Here is a 9,571-nt window from a genome sequence, read left to right on the forward strand (position 1 = left end):
GAATGGTTTCCAGGCCCTGACTTCAAGTTCAAGGACCAGCACCAGAAAAAGGAAAAAAGAATGTAAAAAGAAAGACAGAAATATTTTTTTTATATAAATTCCCTGCCAAACAATAAATAGTTCATTTTCATGAGTTCAGTTTGTTTCCTAGGATTAAAGGCATGGTGTAAAATTAACACACAAAAAAAAATAGATTGACAGAGAAAGAGATGGGGCATTAGTGGAGACATTAAAAAAGACAGAACCAAAGAGAGACATACAGTCAGAATGAGAGAGAGGGGGGGGGAAGAGGAGGAGGAGGAGGAGGAAGAGGAGGAGGAGGAGGAAGAGGAGGAGGAGGAGGAGGAGGAGGAGGAAGAGGAGGAGGAGGAGGAAGAGGAGGAGGAGGAGGAGGAGGAGGAGGAGAGGAAAGGAGAAGAGAGGAGAGGAGAGAAGAGCAGAAGAGAGGAGAGGAGAGGAGAGGAGAGAAGAGCAGAAGAGAGGCATAGAGAGAGAGAAAAAATCCTTAATGTGACAGACAGACCTACAGAGATCTGGCCTAGAAGAGAGATATCAGAGGGAGAAAATAATGACAGAAAAGAGCAATGGAGTGAGGAGGAATAGAAGAAGTGAACAAAAAGGAAAAATGTGATGGAGTTAAAAATATAGAAATGAGTTTTCTATAGGAAATAGAAAAAAAAAACAAAGCCAGTTGGTGACAAGGGGAACTTCACTCCAAATAAATACCTATGCAATTTGTCATTATTCCACATGGAATTTGACCAGGTGTAATTGGTGAGATTAAGAGAGGCAAAAAGTGCTGAAAATTAGGCACACAAGTGAAAGGAAAGCATGGGCTAAGAAGATGTGAAAACACAAGGATAACCCCGCCAAACCCAACAAAAATACACCAGTATATTTCCTAGGCCTTAACTCCTGAAAGGAAGGCAAAGAATGGCTTGGAGGTCTTGCCTAGCCATAGTGAGCCTCAGGCCTGAGTGACCAGGGGCAATTAGCACTTGAAGCAGTGGCTGGTGAAGAGACCTTCAGGCAATCTGTCCCCTTTGGGGGAGAATACATCTCTCCCCACTTATGGAAATTGAAAGGCAACTTGAGTGGGCCAAAAACTGCACAGGCCTTCCTGGTTACTTCACACACACGAACTTTAGGTCTTAAAAGTAAAGCCAGAAGAGGATGAAACCACATAATCTTCAAGTGAAGATGTTTTAGGTGCCTCCTGAGAATACTTACTTGTGCCATGTCAATTCTCTTAATACAACTGCTTAGTGCTATGAACTTTTCTCTCAGCCATGCTTTCTGCTTTATTCTGGAAGATCTAGTATGATATACTTTCATTTTGTTTGCACTGCAGGAACCTTCTGATTGTTCCCTTTGTTTCTTCAGTGTCAGAACTGTTACTCAACAATGTATTGTTTAGACACCATGTGTTAAACTATTGCCTGTGAGACCTTTTGCTGTTGAGTTTTAATTCCATTGTGTATAAGATAGAATGCCAGGAAAATATATATATATATATATATTTTTTTTTAATATATTATTTCAGGTGTGATAAAATCTATTTTGGGAAGTTTCCATGAGTTGCTAAGAAGAATGTCACTGGCTGAAATATTCTGTAAATGTCTATTAAGTCTGTTTGAGGTATGTTGTCACTTAATTCAGATGTTAATTTGCTGATGTTTTGTTTGTCCCATGTTTCCTTCAGAGTTCTTTTTGGTTTCTATACTATTCTCTCTCTCTCTCTCTCTCTTCCTGTATTTTCTTCATCTGTCTGGTTGTCTCCCTTCTTTTGGTATTCTTAAAAATTTTCAAAGATCCCCTCTTTCATTTCTATCATTGATTTAATCTTTCTTCTTCTTTACTCTCACATCCTCTCCTGTGTGGTTGGTTTTAGATGGTGTCACCTCTCAATTATTTATCAATTTTTAAAAACTTTTCACATGATTTATGCATCTGGGTTCAGGGAATTTAAAAGTTGTTCAATGTAGTTATAGAGTTCATTCATTCTGAAGACAGATAGGAATGACTAAGTATAAATGAAAAGATTAGGGCTCTGAGACAAAGGAATGGTGGAGAGGAATAGTTTGGCAGAGAGATAAATGTGGAAAAGAAATGTAAGTTTATAGAGAAAAGACAAGAAAGAAAAAGGTATGGAGGGGAAAAAGAGAATAAGAAATAGAAACCATGCAATCTATTCCAATAAAGAAAACAGAATCAGGAATTTATACACCTCTATTCCTAAATACCCATTCAGCCAATTCTAAGTTGCCAAAGACAATTGTAGCCTAAACAACATTTTTAAAGAGAGGGAAAAATATACAGAAAAGTAAAAAGCCTAAAATGCAGTTAGAACTGTCTTCATAGTGGATTGGCTCCTTCCCTCCCCTTGTTCTCTCCTGAGAACTCTCTGAACTTCTGGTCTGAGAACTGGCTCTGTGAACTGCCATGGATAGATTGCAAGAAACTGCCTTGGGTTTCCACAGTCTTTTCCCCTACAGCCTGTGGGGGCAAACCCTTAACCCACAACTCAGAATCTCATCACCCTGGATTCCAGGCAAAGCCAGGATTTGCTGCCCATGTAGGACTGGGTGTCAAGCTTATGTCTCCCAGTCTGTTTGGGCTGCAGCTATCCTGTGGTGGGGGTTGGGGGGTTTAATATGTTATTATTGTCTCTGTGGGGTTCAAAGTTCATATATCTTCCACTCAGGTCCTAGGTTCATTAGGGTTTGGGCAAAGCTTGGCAAACTCTTCTCAACTTGTGTCATTCACTCCTTGTGATGGTAGGGTTCAGTATTATCTCCTTCTTGGAGTCCGCTTGGGCTTCTAGGTGGTTTTTCTTCTAGTGAGTGGAGGCAAGAGAAAGTCTTTGTTAGCTGCTTGTCTGGAGCCATTGGAGAGTTGTGAACATTTACAGCAGGTGCTGTGGAATGCCTGCATTGCTGTGTCTGTTGTTTTCCAAGCCTTTCATCCTTTAAATATGGAGTGGTTATTCTGTAGCCTGTTTGTGCTAGGCACAGGAGTCTCAGAAAACAAGCAAACAAAAACCAAAGTGGATGCGAAGAAATAAAAAACAAAACAAAAGGCAGAAAAAGGAACAGCTGGCTGGACATCTCTGCCAAACTGCAGCCCCAACACGCTCAAAGTAGGTTTATGTTTTTTTTGTTTTTTGTTGTTGAAATGCAGTACCCTGGCCATCCAGGATTCACATCCACGACAAGAAAGTCACCAGCATTCACTCAAATGGACTAGGAGTCTTTATTAAGCTGTGCACAGCATCTGCTCTCCACCATCAGGATGGTAAAGAACAGCAACGAGCCACCACAGGGCTGGGTTTTCAAAGGTAGAAGCTATGTATTTTATAGCAGGTGGTCAGTAAGCACAGATACAGGGGGTTAATGCAGGGGGTCAGAGCAAGTCACAAATGGGTTAAGCAAGCCATATACAGAAGCAGAACTTTGTGGCCAGGCTGACCTAATACCAACTTTAACAACTGTTACCAAGTTTCCCTAATATTAACTAAGGAAGCATGAGGAGGCTAAAACAATCCAGTACTCAATCATAAGTGGAGCAACCTGACAGTTTCCATGGCATTTCTGTAACTACTACTTTGTGTAACAGGGTTCCTCCAAGGGACGGGCCCACAATGTAATGGGGTGTGGGGGGAGGGGGAGCCTGGAGGGGGGAATCCCCCATCGCTCCACGAGTCCACCACTCAGAGACAGTCTCAAGTGAAAAGATGGATTTATTGGGGAAGTAAAAATATACTGACCACCAGGGTCATGGCCTAGACTCGGGAGCTGGAACCACGACTTTACATATAAAGCAGGCTGGCCAGCCAGGGCCACAGCCCAGACTCGGGAGCTGGGACTGAGTGCCTGGGCCATGCTTCCGGGTGGGTTATAAAGGCAAATACTACATGGTCAAGCTTGCCTCACACAGGTGGCCAATGAGGTTACAACACTTACAGAGGATGCCAGGTCACATGCAGGCAGCCAATGGAGTTATAGTCTGCCTCATAGCAACTGTTTGAACCAACCTATCATGTTGGCTAGACTTGGCACACGAATTTGGCGAGGCTCACATGATGCAGGCTGACATGCCTACTCATGGGAGGGCACAGGTTTAACCTTGAACGTTCCACTGCTCAGGTGGTCAAGCAATTTACCCAATCTTATCACAGCAAAGGGGAACTTCCCTGGATAGGGCAGGGGAGATCTTAGTGAAGATGGAGTCAGCTTCTGCTCTCTTTAATTAATTTGAGATGGAGTCAGTCTGACACCCCTCAACAGCCAATGTTGGCGCTGGCCAGATCTGACCTCCATATTACATTATGGTTATTCCCATAATCTGTAACTATAGTCCTTTTCACAACCCGTTACTATGGTTGCTACCTAGATACAGATAGGAATGAGGGATACATATATTTTAGTATGTAAAATGGTGAGGCATTAAGTCTCATGGGTGGGGGTGCAGTCCTCTAGTATGGAGTCACCAAAATGGAGTTACAGAGTAACTCTAAGACAGTAAAAGTGTACAAGCCCTATTGCTTCTAGGAGCTTGGGGGGAGCGGGGAAGGGGTGCGACATTTTTCCTTGGTTCTCAATTACGCCTTTTTTTTCTTGGAAACAATGCTCAATATGGGAACCCATAAATGTAGAGCCATAAGGTCGGCCTTAGAGAATTGGAAGGCCATTCTCTGTCCCTCCGAATGCTGAGGAAGGTCCTGACAAGACCTACTGTGGTTAGCATTATAATGGCCACAGTTTCTACCCTTGTGGTAATCCTTATCTTCACTGGACCTCTGAGCTTGCAGGTGGTCTATTCAAATTGGCTGTTTACTGCTCATCTTCACATCCTGTTTTCAGGAAGTCACTAATCCTACTATTGTTGCCTCCACTGTGGGTGTCCTTATCTCTTAAAAGTTGGCTACCTTGTTTTCTGCACATACTCTCCTGTTTGATAATGAATAAAAGCCCTGTTACTTGGACCCTCTGGATCTGTTGCTGGAGTGAGGCAACAGGTCCCCTGTTACCCTGAAACAAATTCCAAGTCTGATCTCCATCATTGCTTGGTTCCCGGCTGCAACAAACCAAGACCCTCGTGATGGTGTGCAACAATTTAATACTGTTGTTAGCGCCAAATTCAGACCACTAGATTTTGTCTGATAGACTCTCCAGGGTTTGATTTTTCTACCAAATCCTGTACCTCTGATTGACCAGAGAGAGATTTGACCATTTTCTGATTCCATTCTACCATCTTCCCAGAATGAAACTAAGTATTTCTAATGACCAGAATGCAATAAACTGTGATGTGGCTGTACAGAATATGTCAACTAACCTACCAAATTAAATCAACCAATGAGCAAAGGAAGAAGTAAGGAAATGAAACTAAAGCTTTTCATTGGAGAAATGACAAGTGAACTAAGAGTGTTCCAAAAACCTGTGGGATCTAGGAAAAGCAGTACTAATAGAGAGTTAATGGTTATTAATGCCCATATCTGAAAAAAAAATGTTTTTATACAAGAAAAAACATTAAATGCTAATGCACAGAGCAACCAAGGGCAGGTGACAGCCAATTACAATTTCTTGCAGCACCCCAAGTCAGAAAGAAAATTTTCATCTGCATGATGGCACAACAGAGAGGTTGGTTTTCTGGTGAGACAGTTAGTGTGACAATAAACAATAAGCAGGTAGAAGGAGGCTTGGTGTCACCTAGGAGGGTGGAATTTTATAGGTTTTCAAAGTAAAAACAATGTAAGATGGTAACATCAGCGACTAGGCGGAGAACAATAAATGGGAATTCTCCCATAGAGTACTTTAAAGCCAAGAAAAAACTAAAAGCCTCAGTGCTCTGCAGATTGAGTCTAGCAACCTGGGTATAAGGTTACCTTCTTGCTATCAAAGCCCTTCACTTGTGCGTTAGCAAGACTCACAGGCCCTTTCTTAAAAGCTGCCTCTTTAAGGCACCTTTAAGATTTGCATCTTCCTCTACTTGCTAATCAGGCCATCAAACACTCCAGAAGCAGCAACAGTTCAAGAAAATGTCTGTGGCCAGAATGAAGAGCTGGAGACTTGAGTTTACATGATGACATGGAAGAAAAACCCTTGTGTCTGGGCACGTGCTCAATCTCTAGTAAGAAAAGTAAATTCTCTGCATATGAATTTGCATGGCAGCTGTGACAGGTGGGCATGGCCACAGATGTCAAGATCACTCAGTGACCATATCTGGCCAGCACTGCTTTCTTCACTCTCAAGCCCCCAGGGACATTTAGTGGAAATGCAGCCACTTTTGTCAGGCATTTACCATGGCCATGCAACATCCAGCAGCATGCCTCCAGTATAGCCACAGGAGCAACTTGAAGGCAGTGCCAAGTTTTCTAAACTGCCAGACCTGCATGCACAGAACCCGGAGGACATTCCATTAGCAAGACCAGAAGTGCACAGTGGCTTTCAAAGGCAAGGGTGAGCTCAGCCTTCAAACAGTGCCCCACTCAAAACACACCAGTTAACTGCAAAAATCAGCAACTTAGAAAAGTGAAGCATCTTTTTCCTGTCATTGGTGAAAATTATGGGTCTCCATTGTTTTCTATTGTAAGAATTGTCTTCCATCGTAATAGTCAACTTTACCAATACTTTACTAATAATTTTACAATACTTTACTAATTTCACACCTAGTAGATTTTCAAATACAATTCTACCTTAGAAGCTCTTCTCCCCTTTGTCCGGTAAACTCCTCCCTTTCCTATCCTTTCTGGGGAAAGAACTGTTACTTAAAATTTAACAATTTAAGTGTCTGGTGGTTGGTGACTTTTTAAAAAGTCATTTAACAGAGCATGTTATGAATACAATGTATCTTAGTTTCATGTTGGTGATTGCTGTGACTTTGACAGGCTTTCTCTTCCTGTTGGTAGCATAGATGGAGCCACAAGACTGCTCACTGAAGATACTCTACATAAATATGAAAAGCTGTAGCATCCCAACACATTACACAAATGACATAAAATGCAGGATATATACACAGATAAACAACATGAATCCTCCAAAAGTTCTTAACTGAATTTGAAAATACCTGGTTTAAAAAAAAAATAAAAAAGCTATGGGAAGGTGCCACTAAGTCCTGTATCTTGTTTCCTGATGTTCTCCTTTGTTTCATGACGCATTTTTATTTTGAATTTCTGGTTGGAAATAGCGGTTAAAGGTAATAATGTACTAACTCTCAAATCATCATCTTCGTATTTTGTGTGCATCCATTCTCGTTTCCTGTCTTCCTTGCCTTGAGTCTGAGTACTTAGAAAATGACAATAGAGGGAAAAGAACTAGCATTTTACATTTCACAGAACTAGAGTTGCAAAAATCATTTGGAGAATGGCTGCTGCCTCTTTGCCTCTCTGTAATCACAAAAAGCTATCTTGAACTAGATCTTTCATAACTAGGGAACAGACTGCTCCTTGTCCATCCTGGTTCCTGAAAGAAATTTATTCTAAGAACAGACAGAATTCTAAGAACAGACAGAATGGCTGCTACTGGTCAAATGGACTGAAATGAAATGCAGTTTACCAGCCAACTCCTCCGTTAGTTGTAGCCTTTAATGGTTATTGCTATCCTTAATGCTACATGAACAGAGTCAAGTTGTGCACAACTTGAGTTGTAGTCAACGGATTTATTCATTTCTTCTGTAAAACCATCTGAATGATGCTAAAGGCGTGCTACTTTTTAGCAAGTCTACTGTTTTCGCCACCGTTACTTTGCCCGAGGAGCTCCATTTTCTTATGGGAAGGATGATTTTCACAAAATTAAGGATAGACAAACAGAAAATTAGAAAGCACTTAATATACAACTCACAAGATGAGAGCCAGTGGAGAGCACCTTCATATCAAGTAGGATGTGTAGGATGTGAGGAAACACTGTGCAATGTTTATTTAATGTGTATATATGGGAGTATGTGTAAGTTTAATTGCATCATGGTCAGTCAAACCAGAAGTATAAATCTAGGAATAAGGTTTTCAGAAATCATTTTGAATGGAGAACGTCACTGTAAATGTTTTGAATGTGGGAAGACAAAATTCTTAGCATCTTCCTGAATCCCTGAGGGGGGTCTTTAAAAAGGTGTGTGAATCGCCAATGTGTTCAAACCTATAATATCCCGAATATGCGAAACACAACTGTAAGCTTTGCTTTAATTTTAATGGAACAGCCCTGTAGGACTTATCACCTTGGTCAAATCTGGTTTGTACAGTAAAAAGATGCTTTCTTTTTAAAAATTTACTTATATTTCACTGTTTTTTTCTATGCCTGGCAAACTTTGATCATATGTCAGGGTGCAGTAGTACAGTTTGGCATGGGTGCAGCCATTTTGCCCACCACAGATCCTGTCATGTACCCCAAGCACTATTAAGACAAAGTCATTGAGATTCTCCATCATGGAGAGCCAGCCACTGACAAGCAGATTGTTCCTAAATGAAACTGGCACACACATGTTGTGAGAAACAGTGGGCACCCGGTTGGTTGGCTCTGACCCTTATTTGCCTAGTTTGGTATATAAATCCCTCCATCCTGTCCTGGGTGCAGGGATCCATCAGTCTATTGTACCACCCTAGCTAGTCTCAGGCCTGAAATTCCAGCTACTCAGGAAGCTGAGATCTAAGGATCATGTTTCAAAGCCAGCTGGGAAGTCAAGTCCCTAAGACTCATCTCTATGTACCAAAAATGCTGTACCTGGGGCCACAGCCTCAGCGTTAACATGGCCAGCACTGAGGAAAACAGCAGCAGCAACAAAACTTTCTTCAAGTGAGATACTCACCTGAGTTCCCAAATGTGGGCAGACCCAATTTTAGGTTGATTTCCTTTTAAGTATTTGAGATGTAAAGACAATCATACCTATTGCTTACTTTAAAAAATGTTGTAAATAAAGGGGTGGTTGCCTTGCTATATGCTAGTTATGCTTCCCATGACCTTCCTCAGGCTGACGCTCTGGAAGGTAGGAAGCAATCTTATACACAGGGGAGGAACAGAATATGGCTGAGGAAGGTGCCTTGTTTCAACATGTGTGCCCAAACAGTACGTTTACCATTACAGAGTGTATGTGAGGGCAGTGGTACCTCTCATTTCAACAAAGACTTAAAGGTCTGTCCAGGTTCCATGCACAAAATGAGGTGACAGGGGTAAGCCTTCCTAGGTAGAGAGATTTGAAGAAACTAGAAGTATACAACACAACTACTGCAAATGTGCGTGCAAACATACACCACGTGTCAACTGCCGAGTAAGCGCTCTGCACTGAACTCATTCCTCCTTCCTCCAGTCCTCATGTTCCTTTCCCCCCCCCCACCCCAAAGATGGAGGATAAACAAAGGAATTAGGAAATGCAAATTACTATCCTGTCTCTACAGGTAATTAATTCAAATTCAGGTAAGCAAAATGTAGAATCTCTGCTCTTCCCGAGAGGGTGGGGACTGCCCAATAACCTTGTTGATATCTATTATTTTCCAGCAAGAAGGGCAAGAAGAAAAGCTACTGTATCCCAGGCACAGTCATATTTACTCCTTTGACTTGGGACAATTTCCATGCCACTGGCGTGG

Source organism: Perognathus longimembris, unplaced genomic scaffold (assembly GCF_023159225.1).
Source record: "Perognathus longimembris pacificus isolate PPM17 unplaced genomic scaffold, ASM2315922v1 HiC_scaffold_155, whole genome shotgun sequence".
Taxonomy (NCBI): Eukaryota; Metazoa; Chordata; class Mammalia; order Rodentia; family Heteromyidae; genus Perognathus; species Perognathus longimembris.